The sequence below is a fragment of the Amblyomma americanum genome, chromosome 1 (assembly GCF_052857255.1).
Source record: "Amblyomma americanum isolate KBUSLIRL-KWMA chromosome 1, ASM5285725v1, whole genome shotgun sequence".
Lineage (NCBI taxonomy): Eukaryota > Metazoa > Arthropoda > Arachnida > Ixodida > Ixodidae > Amblyomma > Amblyomma americanum.
The window spans coordinates 199,603,530-199,625,408 of record NC_135497.1 but is presented as its reverse complement, the minus strand read 5'-3'; positions in this window follow the sequence as shown (position 1 = coordinate 199,625,408).

The window sequence follows — 21,879 nt, the reverse complement described above, 5'->3', positions numbered from 1 at the left end:
TTTGACTGAAGGTCCTCTACGGTGTTTTAGATGCCAATGGTTTGGGCACGAGGCCAAAGTTTGCACAAAGGATCGATGCTGTAAGCGGTGCGGAGGCGACCACGACTTTAAAACCTGCAAGGCCGATTTTGCTTGCGCCAATTGCGTTGGTGATCATCCAGCGAGTTTCGGAGGCTGTCCCTTCCGTGTGAGCGCTCTGCACCGTCGAATATCCTTTATTGCCGTTCACAAAACCCAACCGTCTGAGACGCCTGTCCCAGGATTAGACGAGTTACCAGTGTTGGAGTCCGATGATGTTGTGTTGCCCAACAATGTCCCTAAGAGACCTGAGTCCAGCAAGACGCCAAGGTTCATTGCGGGCGAGTCAATTGTGCGACCTCCATCAAAAAAGTGTCCGTGTTCCTGAGCGACCGGATCACAGCCAGACTCGACGGCAAGGGGTACTCTCATATGCACAAGTGACAAGAAAACAGCTACTGCGGCCAAGAGGGTGTCCCCGTCGGGATCTTTTGTCGATGTTGTAATTGAGTGCGTTGCGCAAAATAAGGAGCTAAAAAATCAAAGTATGTCTGACCTTCTTCATGTTTTGTTTGGGGCCATGCGTTCACATGTTCCAGCGATGGCTCCTGGTTACCTGAAGAACTTACTACAGCTGGTGCTTTCTTTTGAGTCCCTAATTACAGCCTTCACAGCGAACTTCCTTGCGAGCTAATATGAATGGGGCTAAACCTCGTGGATCTCATATGCACCAGAAAGTGCCGTTTATATTGCAGTGGAACTGCGCTGGGATTTTAAGTCGGTTAGCTGAACTAAAACTATTCTTGAAAGAGACTTGTGTTCCAGTATTGGCCTGTCAGAAGCTGGCCTGCCAAGCGGGAGATGTTTGACTGGATATGTCGCCCATAAAAACTGCAGCATAAAGAAATTTCCTGAAGGAAATGCCGCGCTTCACATAAGAAGGGAAATTCCACATGTTTCTCTAAGCGTTGCCGATCTTTGCACGGATGACATTGAGGTAGCGGCTGTGAGAATACAGCTCGGCTCTCGAACCCTTTCTATTGAATCCGTGTACGTGTCCCCGTGGAAGAACGTAGCATTCGATTTGTTTCTACAGCGGCTCTGTGACCAGTGCCCAGCTCCTCGAATATTCTGAGGTGATTTCAACGCACATCACGCCGTCTGGGGTGACAGGAACACGGATTCCCGTGGACGCAGACTCGTAGACGTTATTGACAGTTTGGACCTGTGTGTTGCCAATGACGGAAGCTCCACTCTCTTCCGGCCTCCAGTCTCAGCGACAGCTATAGACCTGACACTGCATTCAACTGGCGTCCGCGTGAGGTGGTCAACAGCACCAGACCACATGGGAAGTGATCACTATCCGATTTTTGTGTTTGCTGCCGACTTTCTTATGCATGGTCCTAAAATTAGCAATGTGGTCAACTGGGACAAGTACAGAGAACACCTAGAACGTGTTTCTGGTGATGTTATTGACAATGTGATTTCTAGTAAGCTAGCAGCAACCACGGCGGTCAAGTTACCTGATCATTTTCCGGCACCGGATTTAAAACTCAGGAACCTTTGCGCAGCGAGAAGGGTGGAGCGCCAACTCGTGCGGAAGAAGGACGACAGGGAACTCAAGACGATCTTCAATAGGCTGAATTCTGCCATTAGACGGCACACGAACTAGCTCTACAGGTCGCAAGGGGCCTCATTCTGCGCTAGTTTGATTGTGTTCTCACCGATAACGAGAATATGGCGAGTTATTGTCAGCCTTGCTGGAGAACCGCGCCCTTCGAATCCTTTTGAAGCTCTTGCAATACGCAAGGAAAAACCTATTGCGTGCTTGGCAGAGGAATTTGCAGACGCACTCGTACGTGCTAATTCTGGAATAGATATATATACACCACCTGTTTCCTCCAGGTCTATCATTTACGTCCCGTTCACGCTTCGTGAGCTTCAGACTGCGCTCAGTGGCCTGCGGCGCCGGTGTGCACCAGGTCCCGACGGCATCACCAATCAAATGCTGAATAATCTGCCCTTGCAACTGAGGAAGGAGCTCCTCAACTTCATCAATCGAGTTTAGGAGACGGCGATGTTCCTCCGTCATGGAAGGTGGCACATGTAGTTCCAGTACTGAAGCCTGGCAAAGACGTGACATACCTTGCCTCGTGTCGCCCTGTGTCATTGACCTCCTGTGTAGAAAGGTTGATTGAGAAGCTAGTAAATGAACGCTTATCGTGGTGGTTCGAGGACAGCAAGGCACTGCCAGCATGTATGACAGGATTCCGCCGAGGTCTTAGTGCCCAAGATAGCGTATTAGACTTGGTGAGTCACATTGAACACCAGAGAGCTTTCGGCCTTTCTACCTTAGCCATTTTTATTGACGTTGCGAAAGCTCACGACAACTTGCTTCAGAGCTCAATTCTAAACAGTTTTCAAGGTATGGGCATACAGGGTCATATGTTAGGATTCATTTACAAGTTTATAAGTGATCGGGCGGTTCGTGTACGGTTAGGGAGTACGTTAAGCAGCGAAAGTTGTCTATCACGAGGTGTGCCTCAAGGAAGTGTTCTTTCTCGCACGCTCTTTAACGTCGTAATGGCTGGCCTTCCCGACTCGTTGAAAAAAAAGGTGCAGGAAAGTGCGTATGGTATTATATGCTGACGATATCTGTATTTGGATTACTGGCTACCAACACAAGCGATTAGCCCTGATAGCACAACAGGCTCTAGTTTCGGCACACGGTGTGGGATTGTCTCTGTCAGTGGAAAAATCTGGCTTTGTTCTGTTCCAGGTGTAGGAAGACGTAAAGCGCGGTTGGAGATAGACCTCGGTCACTCTTGCATCCGTCAATTCAACCACACGCGTTTCCTGGACGCCATTATTGACTCCCATCTACAGCGGCGAAAAGCTGTAGACGCGATTGTTTCATCTATATCTTCGCGTCTCAATGTGACCCGCAGAATTGCACGTGAGCAATGAGGAAACCATCATTCAATGGTCAAACTTCATGAAGCGCTGGTGGTCAGTCGCGTAATGTATCAATTACTTTTAATTTCCCCCTCGGCATCACAACTTGAACGTCTCGAAGTTGTCCACAGAATGGGACTAAGAAGAACCATTGGAGTTCCTCAGGCGGCTGCGAATAAGGAATTACTTCATGAATCTCTATCGCAACCTCTTAGCCTTGTCGCTTCTCGCTTCTCAGAGACTACTAATGCATCTTGGCAGCCTAGGAGAGACGGTAGCTGGGCGATCCCTTCTCCAGCGGCTCTGCAAGAGATATGAGTCGAAGGCTTACTTGGCACTCAATACTCTTAGTTCTTTAGGCCTTAATGTCCGAAGGCAAATGAAACGGTTGAAACCCTCCTGGTCTTTTCTGACGCTCGACTGTAAGCTCACAATTCCCCATGTGAGCGCAAAGCGCAGCTCTCCTTTGGCAGCAACGCGTTCGCTTATACTTGAACATTTGGATACAGAGCATGCCCGCCATCTTCAAATTTTCACGGATGGTTCTGTGGACAAGGTCAAACAAGCTTGCGCAGCGGATTTTTACATTCCTTATTTGGAATGTAAGTGGTCCGTACGCTTTACTGCTGTCGTATCCTCCACAACGGCTGAAAGTGTTGCTATTGAGGCGGCTTTTTGGAAGTCAGGGTCTTGTCCGGCTCAACCTGTTGTCATCCACCTGATTCAAAATCTGCCCTTCATAGGTTAGAGCGCGGATTTCCTACTGATGCCTTGTCTATAAGCTCTTTGCGCTTGGTGCAGAATCTGCACAGCAGAGGCTTTACTGTATATTTCGAATGGGTGCCCTCTCACATAGGAGTCAACGGTAATGAGGTGGCAGACAATTTCGCCCATGAAACTCTCTCAAGGATTCCATCAAAAAAAATTATCTCAAGATGGGAAAAGTCTGTACAGGAAAACAGTGGTCGATCATTTCAGTACACTGTGGAGTGCGTCCCACAAGCCATGTGTGACCAAGGGACTGAGAAGATCCCAGGCGACTCTACTACATCGAATTCTCACGGCCTCTGCTCGCACTCCTGCCTGGATGCATAAGACGGGCGTAGCATCGTCTCGGCTCGGTTCTATATGTGGTGTGTGTGGGGATATCGAACATTATAATATGTACTGGTCATAGTACAACGCGGAAAGGTATGTGATGTTCGCTTCCTTCAAGACCGGAACCCGTCACAGTACAGTTAAGGACATTGTCTACCCGAGCGGAAACGAGACATGCAGAAGGGAGGCTGCACGCCTTCTTTTAACATTTCTGCAGGACACGGATCTTGTTTCTAAATGGTGACAGCAGCAACGAACTATAGCCTACTGTGATTGAATGTGTGCGTAGACGGTGTCTTCCGGAGTGTACTACGTTATTCTGAGTGAATGTGTGTATGGATTTTGGCACTACAATGGCCTATGTTCTACTGGGACTTAATATGTGCATAGATTGTGACTACTGATGTGAACTGATGTGGACTGTGTGGATTGATTGTGTGCATAGATGGTGACTGCGGGAGAGAATGTGTGCTGATATAAGAGACAGTGCGCATAGCGGGATAGATGCTACAGGCTTTAGGACATTATTAGTATAGAAGGGACGCTACGATGGAGCAATTCCCGGCAGATAAAGCAAGGCTAACCCCACCTGTAGCATTCAGCACCTCAACTCTACTGAACCCGAGCAGGCATTGCAGAATGACGGTGTAGAAGAGCCTAATACTGGAAAATATGCATAACGATTGCACAACAACCTTATTTATCAATAAAGTCAGCAATAAAATTCGAATAAGGAAGGGGTCAAGCAGGGAGAGAGGATCTCACGAATGCTATCCACCACCCGCTTACAGGAGGTGTTGCTTGACCTGACTTGGGAACAGTTGGGGATAAGAGTTAATGGAGAATACATAAAGTAATCAGCGATTCACAGGTGGCATTTCCTTGCTAAGTCACTCAGGAGATGAACTGCAAAGCATGATTAATGGGTTAGACAGGCAGAACACAACATGCAGAAAACCAAAGTAATGTTCAACAGTCCAGCAAGGGAATAGCAGTTCACAATTGGTTGCGAGGTGACTGCTGCTGTTCCGAATCGTGAGAGGGAAATAACTAGAAAAATAAGAATTGGGTGGAGCGCATATGGCAGGTTCTCTGAGATCATGAAGGACCGTTTACCAATATCCCTCAAGAGAAAAGTATACAACAGTTGTAACTTACCAGTAATCACCTATGGGGCAGAAACTTGGAGTCTAGCGAATAGGGATCAGCTTAAGAAAAAGACAACGCTGCGAGCTATGAAAATAAAAATGACAGGTGTAACGTTAAGGGGCTGGAGGCGGGAAGAGCGGGTGAGGGAACAAATGCGGGTTAATGACACCCTGGTCGACATCAAGAAGAAGAAATGCGCTTGGGCAAGCCCTGTAATGCAAAGGGAAGGTAACCGCCTGTCCTTGAGGGTAGCGGAGTGCACTCCAAAAGAAGGAAAGCGTAGCAAAGGGCGGCAGAAGGTTAGGTGGGCGTATGAGACTCAGAAGTTTGCGGGATACGGTGGCCTCAGCTGGCAAAGGGCAGTGTTAATTGGAGAGACAGGGCCAATTGGCGTAGTCAATCGGCTCGGCCATCACAGATGGTAGCTAACAGAATAAAAAATAAATCGTGTAAAATACTGAAAAGAAGTCCCAAACTGCCGGTAGTTCAAAGGCACCGGGCTTCTTTTGAAGAACTTGCGTTTCTTCAAGTGCTGATAAAAAGATCTAAAGAACTCGAGATGTGGCATCAATGTAATGACGTTTTGAACTGTGTTCACGCGGTCCCACTGGTACGCCGAACGAGTATACTCTCGCAGAACTCATTAGACCCTCCTGTAACGGGCCTTCATTACCTTCTTTGGAAAACGCACTTTCTGTCCGCCATAACAGGGCGCGCCTCTGAGGAGGCGGTTACAAAACACCGGACGGAAATGTGCCGACAGCTCGCCTTTTTGTTTAGTCTCAGAGTGAGAGCGCCCGCGTTCAGAAAAAAAAACGAAGGGAGCTGGTTCCTAAATGTAGCGGAGTGTACTCCAAAAGAAGGAAAGCGTAGCAGAGGGTGGCAGAAAGTTAGATGGATGGATGGTGGTAGCCTGAAGCGCCTGGATTTGTCTCGTGTCGTGCACAAGTTTTCCACAAGCCGCTTTCTGTGCGAGTCCAGTGCGCTTTCAGTGGTCCTTTCGCGTCGACCGGGCTTTGAGCGAGTGAGCTAGCTCTGTCTGCACCTCGAAACTGATAAGAAAAAGGAGGAAGAGCTAATGATACCCACTGTATCTCCTCTGACGCCGGGGTAGCCTTGAAAACTTTGCTTCTTATTGAAGCTTTGCTCCGTGCGCAGTTTTCGCGCACTTGGCATGCTGCTAAGCGGTACTTGCCAGCTAAACGCACCTCCGATTAGTATAGAGTAGATAAGGGGCATCGCATTCAGTGATAGAAATGCAGACCTGGGAACTTTAAAAACTAAGGTTACAGCCAAAAAAAATGCCAAGATGCAGCTAAAAACGTACACAGAAAAGCTTTTTGAGCGCGTTGTTAGTTACGTTGAGTTTTCGCTCAAAGCCGCGGATATTCACGACTAAATTTCTATAAAGACATTTATCTTAAAGCAAGAGCCTCCATAAACATGCTGCTGTCTTCGCATCCGTGAAAGTCCTGCCCGAGTGGCTGCTTATCTTACCCCAGTGAATGCATCTTGCGATTAGTAGCTACTCTACCGCGCTTTTTAGGAAAGATGAACCAATTTTTGGCGGGCTTTGTATACCTTGATGGTTATTTCGCACCTTGTTTTGGTGTTCGGAGGAATGAGAATTTCCTGCACAATATGTGAAAGTCTATTGTCTTTCACAAAGTGCGATGAACTGGCTAAAGGCTTCTGCACCATTGTTCGCCACAGGTCCCCACTCATCCCAACCTAAATAGTTCAGCTTGAAGCTCTTTTAACTTGCAGGCCCGCTATAGATAACCTAAAAGAAAAAGTATCTTTTTGTAATGGCTTATTACGTGGCTGATAACTTTATATTGTTCTGAATGAAAGCTTTCTTTTTAGGATTTCCATATGGCACTATCCAGGGCGTTTGAGGGGGCCCCTTGCAGTATTTAAGGCGACACAACTAAAAAAAGGCGTCTAAAAAGCAGAAGAAATTACTTGGCATTCCTCACATTCGTAACCTATACCGCGTAAGGCAAAAAATGTGGGCAGTTGATTGACGCAGTAGCAAATGTTATAGCAATCATGCACGGGAATATTCCTTGTCTGTACAGGCAATGGCACGAGGAGCCCACCTTGCTCTTCAATATAAAGAAGGCGGGTACTCGGTACAACCGAACAAAACTTCGAAAGAGGAAAAAATAGACGGCAGAAAGAGGTTTTCAAAGAATATTTATTAAGCAAGCTGGTTGGTGTGCGTGGAAACACGCTCTTTTTTTTTTGCCGTGTTGACAAAGAAAGCGCTGCTTATTACAGTGTATCTGGGACATTAGCGCTTCGGTTTCCTATCTGTTATGATATGTTACCTTGTGTTGTGTTATGTAATGTTTAACGTCTCAAAGCTGAACATAGGCTATGAGAGACGCCCTAGTGCACTTTTGGGTGAAATATTTCCCTAGTGTGAGAGAAATGAACGTATTTTGTGGGTTTTGGTTAAATACTTTTCGTCCAAAACCTGTTTAAAATTCAATAAATTACATCAATATTAAGTTAGTTAAACAAAAGTTTAATAATGAAAGGTTTGTTAAAGCATTTGTTAAAGATCGGGTAAAGACAAGTTTGTTACAGATCGGCTGAGCGATCACGGCCGGCCTTGGGAGCCGTCGAGTATGCCAAGACTGCGCGAATCACTTTTTGATAGGTACGGACAATGCACTGAGGTTAAATAGTTGCTCATTATATGATTATTTTATTGATGAGCAGGAAAACCCTGGATTTCGCCGTGGCATCCATACTTCATCCCAACGCCTTTCGCTTTTTCAAGCAACAAGGCTAAACGGGCGAGTTCTCTGAACTCGCGGGTTCGATGCCGGCCATGGCAACGTCCTTTCGATGGTGGGAGATGCAAAAACGCTGGTGTGTTGTGCCACAGCCGTGTCTGCGCGATGTCAACGCACGTGAAATATACTCCAGGTCGTATATATTATTAGGGAGTGTTCCATACAGCGTCGCATTAAGGCCATGTGCGGGGGCGTTTACGTTCGTCTATCAATACCTTTGCGTACGCTCATCTCGGGCTACTGTTTTTGAAGAAAAAGGGAAAGGTGCGTTGCGGCGGAAGCCTATAGGTCTATATAAAGCGTCTCACACTCTTCTATTTCCTCACCGAAAAGGAGCCCAGGTTAGAATCGCCGTGGGGCTGGAAATGATTTGGGAATTTCTATTTATTTTCGAAGGTTTTATAGCACGCACAGGCGTACGGGCGGATAGACGCTTGGACGGCGAAAAAATATCGGACACGTGAGGCAAAAATTTGGGCGTTTAATGAGTTCCTGCATTAAAACCCTGCAAACTAAAACCGCAAAGCACCAAGCACATACGAGGCTTCGCGTCCATATATCGTGACGACTGTACAATGACTGGCCTTCATGCAACGCTAGGCTGCGGCAGGATTTCACGACGCACAACAGCCCTACCGCGAATATATGCGCAAAATGCTAATAATGTTGAAAGTGAGTTAATGCAGGAGCAAATTTGCAGAAGTAAGTGATAATGCAGTAGTAAGAAAATTCACCCCGGCCGCACAATGGCAGTGAGCCTCGGCGATGCCTCTACTCGTCTTCTGCATTGCGGCGTGCACAATTTAATAGCCAGAATTCATAGATGGCAGCCATATACAGCAGTAAACGCCAGCCTCACTAATAGGGGATATTTAATTGAACATTATGTTTCGTACGTAGCCCTCACCTCTGAAGCGGTGGCCTTTGTTCAACTGGCGATCGCATCGCAAGCCGGTCGACCGGAGGTAGCAAATAATTTGCTGTTCGCTTGGCGCACCAGCCAGCCTCGGGCTTCGTGCCTAGCCATCATTAAGCTTTACAAATCCGTCAAGTACTAGGTGCTGACCAGGACACGCCATCGTCGACAGAACCCAGGAAAATAATGCAAACAATTCGCTTTCGCAGCGAAAACTCTGTACTCATCCATCCGGAGGCAGTCTCTCCTTCCTGCGCAGTATCCTACCAGTCAGGTCCCAGCGTTGTACGCCAGGAGGCAGCACAAGAAAATGAAAAGAGATGGATTGCTTCACAATTGTAAGCGAGGAAGAAGAACGCTAGACTTGATCATCACGCGAATGGTCCCATTGCTACCGCCAGATAAGTAGCACTTTAAGTATAGGCTTACAGCTAGTACGTTTTCCTTCTGCAAATATATTTCAGTTACAAACCGAATACCCCACTCTCCATCTCTATGCCTCCATATAACAACCAAATGAAGAAATAAAAATTCCGAGGTGGTGTGTGTTGACTATTGAGCAGTAGCTCTCCGGAAATTGTTTAGCTTCGAGAGAGAAAATCTCCCCACCCCTCCCGTTCCTGCTTGATGGCGCGTATGAATTTTAGAGATTAGTCGACGCAAAGACTCGTAGCGTGCAAAGTTCCTGCTAAAAAAAAAAAATCAGCTGAATGTTTTCGCAAGAAAACAGTACGAACATTTAAGCGTTCTTTAGCATATTTTGTATCAACTTTCCTGCGAAGTAGTTGCCTCGCACCTTTAATGAAGGTCTTAGTACTTTAGTTTTTGAAGCGCTTCCCTTTCATTCACCGCATATTTCCAGAACAAAAAAAAGAAAAACAAGCTTCTCGATGTGCAATTTACAAATCCTTATATTCCCATAGAGAGATGTGTATCGTTCCAGGCGGCAGTCGCGAAACGGGATCCTTCAGCCTCCGCGGCAATCGCCAGTGCGGGCCGTGGCGCAGATTCTGAGTAGACGAATAACAGGGTGCGGTACCTTCGAGCTTCGCGAGGAGAAGCACGCACACCCAAGCGCTGCTTGCAGCGTGCTCAATGCATTTTTTTTTGGGCTCGGCGCACGCGGAAAATAAACGGAAGAAGGTAAACTTTGCATTCCATTGTTACGGGGAACAGCGACTATGCATAAACGACAGTTCATTTGCATGCAGCAATAAAAAGACGCCATTAAGCTTTCAGCGCAGGGAAGCGAATCCACTTTCCCCGAATTTTCTTTATTCCCCACTCTCGGCCGCTTTTCCGGGAGCAAGTGAAAGATGTTTCACGCAGCTACGTTCGCTTCCTGCATTAACGGGCGCTGCTCGGCCAGGCTTGCATTTATTTTCAATCACGCCCCGCCCACCTGAAGCGTGCTCGCGCTTGGTCCAGAGCGGCAGGAAGGGAATGATGCTGCCGGTCGGAAACGCTGCAGCATTTTCTCATTCTTCTGAGAGGCTGTTGTGAAACATTTCTTAATGAAACCGTGGTACCGCAGTAGCAGATCCTTTGCGCAGGTTAGGCCGTCTATATCGCTCGCCTATGGGTCGACAATGTGGAAAGTTTTCTATGTGAAGCAGTTAGCCGTGGAAGGCGAAAAAAATAGACCCCATGGTAACGGGAACGTGACGCGAAATTCGGCGGCACCAGTGCACAGCTAAAATGGAGTGAGGTCGACATTCGGAAACGCCTCTTCCGGCGCAGTGGTGGCGGGGGTGTGAATGGACAGGCGGGATTAGCCCTGTGCTTTGTCGCCAATTTATCTGCATGAGTCACTGATTTAAATTATTGCGTCTCCGTGTGGCAAGCAGTTAGCAATGCTGCGAGGTCGTGGAGGAAACACAGATGATTACACACAGAGCAATTGCGGCTTTCACTTGCCTCCGAGGCCTCCTTGTTAGGCTTCGGCGGGACGCGCTACAGGGTGTTTGCGCCACATTAGCTTGCGAAATGGACAAAACACGGATTACAGGGTTTTTTACTGCATCTGAGAGGATGTACACTACGCAACTCACAGACGAGCCTGCCAGCGTTTGCTGGCACGAAGAACGCTCCGCTATCAAAGAGCGCATGCGCAAACGACTTACCTGGCGCACTCCAAAGGATTGTGTTGAGGGGTGGTCTACAAGCAAATAAATAAGTTTTATGGGCAAAGTGAAATGTCCGGAACCATATCGCTGACCATGAAGTTCTTTTTGGCAGTGCAGGTTAGTTGCTCTTTCCATAAAATAGAGGTACGTGAAGAAACCCTACTGGAAGTTGCTCCGCGCCCACTTAAGTTTCTAACTCTATAGCTTATGATTCATGGGAGAGAAAGAGCTGGACAATGGGATTCTTTGCAATACAAAAAGTGAATAAGGGCTGTGAAAAGGCATTTATTCCAGCTCCATTTAATAAAGATTACTTAACTCAAGGGTTGAAGGGCAGCCTAAGTCCGCTAACCAATGTATCGACAAGAGGACGTGTCTTCGGTTGGGCCTACACGAAGACAAGTCATCTGGCCGAAATGTTCGCTAAGCGTACTCAAGTTCCCCCACGGCACTTTTTCACTTTGTTTTGAGCTACATAGCTTATGATTGTTACCTTGTATGCAAAACTCTGCTCTGCCTTGACGTTCAGCAGAAGTTTGGTCCCCCTGTTGTAGATATATACCGCAATATTTAGAGGTACAGGCCAAAATTCGTAATGAGGCACTAGAAATGAAAACTCGTCTGAATGAATCTGAGAAACTTCTGCGAAACTTCGATTCACAATTACGTCCCTTGTCTGAACGTAAGCAAGAATTGAACGCAAATTTCCCCCCCCCCTCCCCCTAGGTTTCCTAACTTGTAGACTCGACCCCTGCCATGCAAGATATGATGGTATGGCAGAAGAATAAAAAAAGCTTGATCTGGAAGTTCGTAGTCGTCGGCTGAACATCTAGCCGAACCTTCCGGCCGAAACCACAGCACTGCGTATGACATTATGTTTGCACTGACCAGGTGCGGTATTGTACAGCCGCCACTACTGTTGATCAATTAAGCCCACTCGAAAGCTCAACGACAGCCAAATGGTGTAACGTACAGCGTTTGTCAAAATTTTAGAGCCCAGGCAGGTTTGCTTCTAACCCGTGTAGTGGTGCTCTTGTAGCATCCATGATAGGCCTAACCTACAGAAGGGGGAGGAACAGAGTTTCTCTTGCCTTCATGAAGTTGGGAACTTCAAGGGAGTATAAGGATGAATACGGCGTGGCAAAGAAACCCAAGGACGTGGATTTAATCTCGGCCGTTGAAGCCGCGTTTTGAATGGAGAACAAATGCAAAAGGCACGCATGTGCAGCGGGATGTCAGCCCACGATAAAAACCGCCGAACGCTCGAAATTACTCTGAAGCCCTCCACTAAGGCACCTATTTCTCTCTTTCTTCTTTCACTCCCTCTTTCATCCCTTCCTACCGGCTCGCGGCTCGGGTGTCCACCGAGAAGTGAGACATGTACTGCGCCCTTCGCTTTCCTCAATACCAATCTTGCAGTTTTGCCCAGACGTGAAGCCCAATGGGCTCTAAGCTTTCGAAAAAGGGTGTTCGTGAATAACCTCTGAGGAGATGGTAGAAAACTGAAAAAAGAAATTTGTGCTGTATCTTGTCGCCGAAGGCAGGCACGATCGGGAAATGCATTACGCGCCCAACGTAGCACTTTCTAGGCCGGGTAATAAATAATGTCAGCTTTCCTCGTTTCATCGCTCAATGTGCGCATTTGGCGTTCCATTCTACCGCTTTTTTTTTCAAGCTTAGCGACGCGTTCGGTCACCTTCGCCGTCTTCTCACCTGAGTGTGTGGCTCTAAAATGCTGCTGTCACCGACGCTTCCTGACGCTTGAATCGCACAGCGCCTTCATCCGATGATCACCACTTACCCACCGATCACGTGGCAGCCCACAAGGAGTGTGCGGGAAATGAAGAGTGACTGCGGACGATGATGATGTTAATTATTTACGACCTTCTCTTTGTGTCAGTGCAGCAGGCTGAAGTCGCGTCTGTTCTTTCATGCAGACACTGGCTGAAATACTCTTTTGAGAATTCGAGGTTATTCACTAATTCGAATCTATGAAGCTTCTAGCTAAATCATGCAAAGCATTTTTGCACTAGCGTTTTAAATGATGACGTAATCGTCGATCAAAACCGCGACGATGTTAAGGCTTCTGCTCACCGCGTTTGAGAACTGCTGGGAAACTCGTAGTGACGTCGTCGTTGTTGAAATTTCAGAGGTCCGATGTCTTCGCCTGCATTCTGCCGTGCGTCGTCCGATGCCACCAAACAGTGCTTCGTGAGTCTTGTCTTTGATGGCATTTGTTTTCTTCCATGAAACAACCATTTTTTTGCTTCAATCGTAGCGCCGTCGTATGTGAAGTCATTATCGGGGCATCTCCCGTCTCTGTGCGCTGCAGAGAAGCGTGACCAGCAACGCCGCTTAATTTGGCGATTACGCCACCATTTCATATGCTAGAGCAAAACTATTTCGCAGGCTTTACCTGAATGTTTCACACATTTCGCCCTATTAAAGTAATAGAATTCTAAAACATATTCAGTTGGAGGACTGCAGGCTAACCTACTCCTCAATTTATTTTGCTATGCTTTCTTTTTCCACTCAAGCAAGCGAGTTGAAAGTTTGTGCGGCGCTCAAATTATGTTTTTACATGATGCCCAGAAACGTTCAATAAAAATATTTAAGCATCCTGATATGTATTAAAAACACAGCTATGAATTTTTTGCTACTATATAAGGAACATGTGTGAATAAGCTTTTTAATGTAGACCAATGAAACTTGTCTCAGTCATTTTTTTCTCTGGAATGTGGGCTTGCTTCTCAACTAGAATCAAGTAATTGCTTTTATCGTTTCTTCGAAATATTCTTTCTAAACACTGGCGTATAAGTTCGTGCACTACTTGCGAACACAAATCCGTTGGCAAATGAACACTTAAACCAAAAACAATTGCTTTAGCTCAATATATGCACTAGCCACCGAGCAAAATTCGTTTCAAAATATTGAGGTCTTATAATAAACTGCCATCTCCAAACAAAAATTTTAATTTTAATCCAACGTTTCGAAGCCGACTCGGCTCCATCAGGGGTGACTGAGGGCAGCAGCTAGTAGCTAGCGTCTTTTAAGTATGGAGGGGAGGAGGGGGCCAAAGGAACGACAGCTGTGATGCGAAAGGTATGGGGGAGGGGGTTAAGGCTGTTAGTCAGGTTGTCGCACTGCGGGGAGGCGGTCAATGGCGACTTTTTTTCGTTGAATTGAAGAGCGAAGTCCCTGAGCATATACTGGGAGCAGGTTTCCTTTTGTGCGGTTGATGTTGTTCGGGTGGTTTGGATGTGCCAGGATTCCAGAAGGAGCCTTTGTGGTAATTTGTTTCGGTTCCGAGGATGCGGGTTTCTTCAAAGTTGATTCTATGGTCGGAGTCCTCGGAATGTTCGGCTACTGGATTGCGCTCTCTTGCGAATTTTCGGACGTCGTTTTTATGCTGCCGAACGTGACTAACACCCTTAGCCCCCCCTCCCCCTCCCCCACGCCTTTCGAATCACAGCTGTCGTTCCTTTGACCTCCTCCCCTCCATACTTAAAAGACGCTAGCTACTGCCCTCAGGCACCCCTGATGAGGGAGCCGAGTCGGTTTCGAAAGTTAGGAATAAAATTAAAATTTTTGGTTGGAGAAGTGCAGTTTATTATAAGTCTTCAAACCCAACCAGACAGGCAAATCTGTCAAAATGTTTACTTTCAAAATATTGAGGTGAATGGCTTATTGGTTGCAGAGATAATGTTCCTTAAAGACACGAAAATTGTGTTTTCAGAAATTGCTATCTCAAGTTTTGTCGCGTGATCACAATGCTGAAATACGACAGGTACAAGCCCTCTGCAGTCTTCGCAATGAATCTGGAAAGCAGAAAGCAGCTGCCAACTTTTTTAAGCTCCAAAAAAGAAAGTCCACGATAACCGAGCAACTCATGGTGTTCCAGCTATAAGCAACGTTGCCAGTGCGCCCAAACGTGAACTATTTAGAAGTAGAAATTTTTTTTTCCAATATGCAAACACATTTTTCTTCATGTCGTGCCCTCTTTAAAGAACGAACAGGTAGATTGGCGCCATTTTAAATTACCTTCCAATGCTGATACGAGCACGCCTTTTGCAGGAGGTGTTCGTAAATAATCCGTGTATGTTAAAAAGGTAACATAAAACAATCACTTTTTTGGTGAGTCTCACCAAGAATCTCCCTCAAGCATCCCCACTGCCAAGCATTCTCCTTAAGGCTGTACTACTCTACGAATCCTGCACCAAGAGCTCGCATGTACGGTGCCTGAGCCTCCCTTGCCACCGGTAAAGCGACTCTTAATTGTTGTTCAAGTGTTCTTTTTTTCACGTTATTTGTGATGCACCTCTCTAAGCAATGAATAAAAAAAACAGAAAGTGATGGTGGCCAACAGGCTGCCACCATTCGGCCATAACCGCATGAGATCCTGGCCACCAGTGGACTATTTATACCGGATGGTCAGCTGCAGTTGCGAGTCAGCGCTGTGTTGCGTCCTTCCTACAGTGTATCGTCAACTGCACAGTTGCTATGGGGTAAAGCGCCGCGGTGGCTCATTTGCTGGCCCGAAAGAGGCGTGTTCTATTCCGGCAGCGGAAGTCGCACCTCGATGGAAGCGAAATGTTAGAGGCCCGTGTAGTGTGCGATGTCAGTGCATGTTAAAAGCCCTCAGAGCCCCCCACTACGGCGCCCTTGATAGCCTAAGCCACTTCAGGACTTTAAACCCCGTAAAGTAATCCAAGACGCCAGGCGAGCTGCCCGCTTTGAAGCGGCACTGGTCCGAATCCTTTACGGCGCTGGCGTGTCTAATCTCATACATCAAAACGCTTCTACATTAAAACTCTTATGGTAAAAGCTCGAGGGGGGAGCGCGGAAGAGGGAATAAGGGGGTGAATGAGAGCTAGATGCGGTGGAGGAAAGGGGGTGTAAATTACATATACAGCGGCTCCGATCGCACCGACGGGGTAGGAGGAGGCGTCGTGTAAGAGCTCGTGCAGGATGCAAAGTCGGTGCTGTGGTGAAAGGTGCAGGCCTGCTGGCGATCGTTGTCGATGGATATGCCGTCGGAGTGGGGCGAAACGAAGGCACGATGCGAGAGGGCTGAAAATCTCACCTGCAGTACGCCATCACACTAGTCCGATGTTACTTACCGGAAATGTCTAAGGCGGAAAAGATTTTAATTACGGAGTAATTACTCATTAACATCCACATTGGCACAGCCATAAGCGACAAAAAAAAATCTACACAGATTTTACGTAAACTTTGTCCCGGGACTGAACCAGAGCCACTAATTCTGGGTAGGCTCTGAGCAGCGCCTTCAACCCAGCTATTAACGAAGTGGAAAGGAAAACAGAAAGAAAAACAGTATTCATTTTGGCTTCATGAGGTTTATCGTTTCCAAGCGACTCAGGCTATGAGGGACGCCGTAGTGGAGGGCTCTGGATGTTCTGACCACCTGGGGTTCTTTAACGTGCACTGACATCGCACAGTACATGCACTCTAAACAGGAAATGAGTAAAAATAAAGTAAGCTCTCCTCTAGCGCACTACCTTTAGGGGGCAGGCTATGTTGCCCAAGCCCTGGGGTACATATCCATCACTAAAAATTTGGAACCCTTGAGGTTTGCTACGGAAACAAATTATCTCATTAAAACATGCGAATTGTTAGCATTTACGAAGACTTTAACCGAGGTTTCAGCCTCCTCAGTATCCTAACCTAAAGACCTCCCGCTGCCGCGTTTAAAGGTCTTCTTCCGTTGCTAACTGCGTCAAGTTGCTATTCTTTGCGGTGGGAATATATCCTCCAGTGCTAAGAGTAAACATTTTATATATTTAGTTATCAAACTCTACCCTGCAGCTTTGGAGCAGCATACCGTGGCCCTAAAAGGGAATAAGCTAGAGGACCGCTTACTGCCTTTTGCTCTCAAAAGAGCGTATTCGTGTTAAAAGTGGATTTCGCCTCCATCAAAATGCGACCGCCGCAGCCACGATCGAACTCCTGTCTTCCTGTTCAACAGGTGATCACACAACCACTGAGCCTCCGCAGCAGCTGACAAAGAGAAAGAAGTAAAGCAAATCAGATGAGCCTTGGTGACAGTACACACTCAGTAAAATGTTTCCGGAGCACTATTAGAGAAAGGTATTCGTTTTGTTAACGTCTTTGCGTGCAACAAGATGTTGTGATATCTGTTTCTTGATCTGGGAGCTCGGGAAACACAGTGCTCATTTCAACCTAGAAATGCGCCCTTGATGCAAACGGATATCACTTATATTTGCAAATTTCTCGTCATATAATCTTCTGACCACGCAAGTGTACCACTAACAGGAAAATTGAACAAACCACGCAAATTCGACGTTCTACGACACGACAGCTTAACGCATGCAGTTGAAAAATGATAAGCGCGGTTTGCGCGGTCTGCCATGCTGAGCATGACATAAGCATTAAGTGAACGGTTGTTCCGATGCCAGGTTGCAGGAAATAAACTTTTGAGCCCGCTTCCGTGGCCCAATTACTTTCGCGCTCGACATTACAGACCACTTTCTGCCAAGGGCGTGCTTAGCTGGCATCCACTTTCTAAAGCTAAAGAACATAATGTAAAATTTGAATGACAGATCGCGGGCGGTTGGTCGGCTGACAAGAGAAGCTCCGCTCTGGCGGAGATCAGGCCCTGCAAAACTATCGCTGGAATACATGTACTGCCGGATCACGTCCGAGCACAGGAAATGTTATGAAAAAGCGTTAGACAAGACGTGATTTGGATGTTCCCAATATTCCCTGCATGTATTTTTTTTTGGCGTTTCATGTGCGTGATACATTTTGTCGCTTAACAACATTTTACCTCGTAGGTAGCTTAATTAAAGAGGAACGCCAGCACAGCACCGAGTGTTTAAGTGAATTCCTTGGTTTAGACGTGCCCGAAAGCGCAACCATTTCTTTCTTTATGATCTGTTCACGCAGCTGTTAACCGACGCAAAACGGCAGCGTCGTCACTGCAATCTTCGTCAAGGCTTTTTTTTTTAACCTAGAGTTCATAGCGTACAAAGAAATGAATTCTCGCTGAAGTGGAAACTTTGACCACGTGTCGAGGGCGTCCATCCATGTGCTGGTCTCAAGCATCCGCGAGACAATCACTGGGAAGCCTTTGAACGCAGCCCGGGACAAGACCAACTCTAGGCCTCTCCGCGGCAAGGGGGAACGTTTTATCAATTGCTTGTTTTAGGCTGTGACTTTGCACTCACTATTCGCTTATGCTTGTATATAGAGGCAGGCTCAGAACCGTCTTTCTGAATGAGGCAAATTAACAGCGAGAGGAGCGACTGCTTCTTCTTCTGCATTTAAGGACTGCCCAACACTCGGCACCGGCATCCGAGTGGAGCGGATCGAGTAGTAGTCCTCCCGCAATCCTCCATTGCGCTCTAGCTATTTACTTTTTTAATAGTTAAAATGCACAAGAAACTTGTTCTGTCTCAATACTAGCCTGGAAAGCAAATATCAAATTGGGTGTCTTATATAATGTTGCGTAACTAGATTTCAAAAAGGAGCAAATGAATATAAAGCTGGGTTCTTTAATAAAAAATAATCTGAAATATTGCGCCCACATAAATTGAGCTCATGCATTTTTTTAGTATTAAAAAGGGAATGGATGCAATATAATTCCCAACTGCGCTTATCAAGAGCTTTATTTCGGCGCTCTTGTTTTGCTATAGCGCTACAGAAAGCTACTGAGATGCAAACTATATAGCCTGAATAAGCTAATAAGTTTATTCGTATTCTTTTATTTTTCGCCCTTCATCTCTCAACCAAGTTTCGCCAAGCCCCTGTTACGGCTGGGGTCAGCAATTCGGCTCTGCGGATCATATGAACAGAACGATATTGCAGGTAGAAAATCGATGCACTGCACCGCCTCAAGTTTCATCTGACTCCATTAAAAAGCTTTGGAGCAGTCGTGTTATTTAACTTAGGTACTAGACATGCATATTAGGTTCAACGACATTGAAACGAAACACCTTTTGGAACATCATTTGATTGCGCGTCAGTTACAGGAGGTCCTTTCTTTTTCACGGTGAATGAGAGCTCTTCTCTGCAGAATTACTTGTCTTCCCTTTTGGCATTGTGCAACGCCGTGACGCTTTTAAAAAAAAATGACGGATGATTTAGGGTGGTTAGACCAAATGCCTTAGCAGTTACATTCTCACTTCGGTTTCGGTTCGAAGCTCGATTTTCAGGGTTTTCAAGAAGGATTCAAAGATCAGCGAAATCGGTGAGGGGGGGGGGGGGGGGGGGGGGCTTAGTGCTAGCGGAATGAAACAGGCGGGGACACTTAACTCAGTCTTAATGGTATGACGTGATAGCGTTAATGGGTTCATGGTCATATATGCGGAATTGTTCATTTTCTACTTAACATTCATAGACCCCTGGGAGTCCTCGTACCATTCTAGGCGCAGTAGTACAGCGGTTAAGCGATGCGCCACTGCCCTGCTATGGCAGGTGCTCCCAGCGGTGGGGAATTGTGCGACCTAGGTTGCTCTCCCCAAGCGACCTCTCGCGAGCACCGAGCCACACAGGTGACGCCAGCAGCGCTCCTGTTGTGTGTTTCTTCACCTGTGTTGCAAAAAAGTAATTTTCTGCTCTCGAGGTGTTCGCGCTCACAGCGTATCGTGAAGCAGGCTTTAGTTCTGACTTTGCATCCTTAGAAATGTTACCATGTACAGTCGGAGACGCAAATTTACGGTAAGCGGGAAAATATTCACCGCATTCAGGAAGCAGCATCCGCCGAAACATTATCAACTGATTGGGTATGAGGCAGCTGAAAGCGCTGCGAAGCCAAATGAAATGCTCCTCTCATTAACTTCCGTTTGTTCGTGAGGACCTTAGTGAAAATATCGGCTCAGCTTTACAGGCTTAAGACTTTCGGCTCAAACATGATATTCAGTGTGAGGGGTGCCGAACCCCTATGCTCTTTGCAATAACCTGCGCGCGACACGTTTGCTTAATAAGCGTGTGCGTAAACACGCACTCGAAACATTCTACTGTCTTATATCAGAAAATACTTAAACAAATTCTTTTGCCCTAATTATCCGACTGTTTTCGCTTCCATAATATTACGGCAGAAGTCCAGGTGCTGACCGAAAGGTAAGTAAAAAAAAATGCACGCGTTATCATATGACAGGCTGCTGAGTTCTTGTTCCTCATTGTGCCGCGTTGACAATTCTTGCCACTTGCCCGCCATTCTTTTTCATTCCACTCGATTGGGAATCAGTACAGCTTCGCTGATGGATCTTGTCCCTTCTGTTCTGTGCACTGTTACACTCGCCAAAACACATTACTACCGTGTACCCCATTCTGCTTCAGTGGATCCGTTTTTTTTTTATCGCCGGAATGCCACCTCCTGCGACATAAAAAAGTACCGCGACGAAGAAGAGGACAGCTAGAATTAAAGTGCACATAGCGCTAGTGTGTGCGTGAGTGTGTGCCTTCTCTCTCCCCTGTCTTTAGCATGCTAATTGTTTCGTGTTCAGTATGCCCCGACGCACCCAAGTATGAACTGTCCTGCAACGCACATGTTCAATAAGGTCACGAAGCTCGCGGAGCGCTGGCTCCTGCGGCGCCGCGGCCTGACTTGTAAGTGCGCTCCGCCGCCGCCGTCAAACCCACCGTGGCTATTTACCATTACATTTACAGCTCGCCGCCAGGCGAGAAGCTCGGCGCTGCCGTCGCGGGACCAAACTTCTGTTCAGGTACCCCATTGGTTTTTAATTCTTTCCAAAGCGCGTGCCGAGCGTCTACCACTCCGCTTTCACGCCGGATCCGTTTCGAAACCACAGAGAGCCGATTTATACCTTTTCTCTCGTTTATTCCTTTGAGCCTTCAAGAAACGAAATACTTTTTGTATCACACAAGGTTGTCACTATCCGGAAAGAAACGCGAGTTTATCGCGAATGTTATAAACGACGGGGATTCCACTTAGGCCGACGTTAGAACCAGTTTTGATAACGCCACCATTATGGACGAATTCAGGCATCCCCTCTACAGGTTGTGAGAATCGGCAACAATTTCTTTTTATTTGTCTCACGACACACAGCTGCAGCATTTCTCACGACTGAGTAGTAAGATTTAAATACTTGTTCCCTCGGGTCACGGCTGTACGGTCAGAATGCGTGTAATATATCCGAGAGCGATTTATCTACGATGTAAGCATTAATAAGAACAAACCAAGGCGTACTGATATGCACAGATCTGTCTGTTTCCTGTGACAGCAATTAAAAAGTAACTCGCTGGGATCTGTGACGCCGCCGCACCGGAACGCAGAAGCTAACGAGACCACAGGCAGCGCCGCAACGCAAACAGATGCATACCGCCCTCGTGATTATATCTCGTTTCCGGCAGAGAAAAGCTTCCGACCGGGTCAGCCTGGAAGGCTTGCTCACGTCTGCTTCAAGAACTTCAGATCGACGGGTCTACAATCAGAAACAACGAAATACATCGCAGTACGACTATGAGCAACATAAAAGAGAACATATATAGGCCGCTGTCAAGTTCCAAACGTCTTTTCTCCTTCTGCATATATAGAAGCTGAAAAGGCATTAAAGCTTGTGTTCATCTATAAGCACAAAATTTTCTACCTTTTAATGGTCCTTAATGGAATCGCTGCAGTTTATTGGGGCATATGGATAGGCTAAAGAAACATCCTTTTTCATAGTTCTTTGAACTTATACCTAGCTGAATAAAGTTCTTTTTCACTTCAGTGCAGTTAGGCGTCCTTGTATTTACAATGTTGGACCGCAGAACGACACGCGGATAATATATCTCATGACGCTGTCGCGGTATGAACAAAAGGGCT